This window comes from Gracilinanus agilis, chromosome 4, assembly GCF_016433145.1.
Source record: "Gracilinanus agilis isolate LMUSP501 chromosome 4, AgileGrace, whole genome shotgun sequence".
NCBI lineage: Eukaryota > Metazoa > Chordata > Mammalia > Didelphimorphia > Didelphidae > Gracilinanus > Gracilinanus agilis.
Genome location: NC_058133.1, coordinates 42,252,350 through 42,254,828, shown reverse-complemented (window position 1 = coordinate 42,254,828; position 2,479 = coordinate 42,252,350).

Below are 2,479 nucleotides of genomic sequence, written 5' to 3'. Positions count from 1 at the left end.
AACCCTTTCACATTCTTGGGTGTCAATATCTTTTTTTTTTGGCAAACAGTTGTGACTTGCCTAGGGTCACACAGCTACCTACCACCTTGCTGCCCCAACCTCAGTATCTTTGTCTATCAAAGGAAATTGAATCGGATGCTGCTACTGTTCCCATCTAACTCGAATATTATATGATATAAAAATATATCATGGTGGATAATCTATTTATTTTTTGGTAGTGGCGGTGGGGGAAAGGTTTGGAAATGATAATTTCATTGGTACATTAAGCTTCCCTTGTTAAGAAATACCTTTGACCAACGCTGATTGTTTATAACTAGGTGCTTTGCAGTCTTAAGGAGAGTTTCTTGTTATTTAGTCCTTTTTTAATTGTTTGGCTTCTTGAGACCCGCTTTGGGGTTTTCTTGGTAAAGATACTGGAATGATTTGCCATTTCCTTCTCCAACTGACTTTATAGATGAGGAAATTGAGGCAAACAGGGTTAAATAACTTGTTCAGGGTCACTTAGATAGGAAGTATCAGACTGGATTTGAACTCAGATCCCCGTGACTCTAGACCAGTGATTCCCAAAGTGGGTGCCACCTCCCCCTGGTGGGTGGTACAGTGATCCAGAGGGGTGGTGATGGCCACAGGTGCATTTATCTTTCCTATTAATTGCTATTAAAATTTAAAAAAATTAATTTCCAGGGGGCTAAGTAATATTTTTTCTAGAAAGGGGGCAGGAGGCCAAAAAAGTTTGGGAACCACTGATCTAGACCCAGAGTTCTATCTATTCTACCACAAAACTATAAGTAAAGAGATTTGCACAGGGTCACACAGCCTGAACATTGCAGAGCCATCTGGTCCTTCTGAGTCAGAGGTTATCTTCCCATCCACTCTTTCCCTTTTGACTAGAATATGTAATGTGATATATAATATAATCTTATGCAAAGGGTAGCATGGAATGGTAGAGAAATAGTTAACCTCAGAGTCAAGAATGCTTGAGTTTTACACAGAAGAAAAACAACCACTTGAACATATGGGTTGAAGAGGACACAATTGGGGATGTAGACTCGAAATGACCACACCAATGCAACTATCAATAAGATGGAAATAGGTCTTGATTGATCACACATGTTAAAACCAGTAGAAATGCTCCTTGGGTGGGGGGTGGGGTGAAGGGGAAAGTAAAGACATGAATCATGTAACCATGGAAAATTTTTCTAAAAAAATAAAATATTCAAATCAAAAAAAAAAAAAAAAGAATGTTTGAGTTTCATTCCAGAATGTAAAGATGAATCTAATATAGCTTGATTGTGTGACCTTGGGCAAGTCACTTAGCTGTTGAATGCTTCCAGCAATTCTCTAACTTTATGAATTTCAAAGTAAGTGCCAGTCTGCTTTGGTAAAAAGAGTTTTAATAAAATTAAATTAAAACAATAAATTTAATAAATAGGTTTAGTTCTCCCTCAAAATCTTATATATAATAAATGAGGAGAAGCAGTATGGCTTAACAGGGCAGGAATTAGTCTTGGAATCAGGGAGACCTAGATTCAAATCCTGCCTCTGGACATCTATTAGCTGGATGACCCTGGGTCAAGTCATTTCATTTCTCAGTGCCCTGGGTAACTCTCTAAGATTATAAATTTCAAACTAGTCACCCATCTTCAATAGTTGGGGGCCTGGGGAGTTTCTACATTCACACCGATGAATCATGTATCTGGATAAAAAAAAATAAATAGCAAAAACTAGATAACAGTTTTTAGCTCTCTGGAGAATTTTGCTAATGGGGGAAGAAAACCTCCCATTCACTAACCCTCCCTCCTTTCCCTACTTCCCCCATTAGAGGTCAAGATGCTGAAAACAAACTCTTTCCCACTAGACCTTGGACACAAACTCTTTATTTAATCTTCTTTCTGAATCAGCTTCCAAACAAAAGGTTTCCTCTACCTTCCCATGGAGACAGATTCAAAGCCTTAGTGCTATTAGGTCCCTTTCAGCCTTGCTAATTGCCTCAGTGAAGGATATTGAGCCTTTCCTTGAAGAAACTTCTCCAGGTGTGAAACTGACTCTTTTTTTTTTTCAGGATCTCATCAATACTTGGCATACCAGAGGGTGGTGCCCACATGGGATTCAGTTGTTCTGTGTCACCAAGATCCACCGAGAGGCAGCATGGGACACTGAAAAGGTTGAGGTTAGCCAAGAGTCATGAGTTCAAGACCCCACTGGACTTGGGTCTAACACGAACTGGTCATTTGATTTTGAGAGATTGACTTTTCTGGACTTCAATGTCTTCATGTATAAAATGAGGACCGTCAACTAGCAGGTCTTTATAGCTTAAATCTTTTTACAGTTTAAACATTCCAGATATAACATGAGCAGCATCAGCTCTATAGGGAAAGCACTGAATTTAGAAGTAAAGGGAATGGATTTGAATCTCTCTCTCTCTCTCTCTCTCTCTGTCTGTTACTCTCTCTCTCTCTCTCTCTCTCTCTCTCTCTCT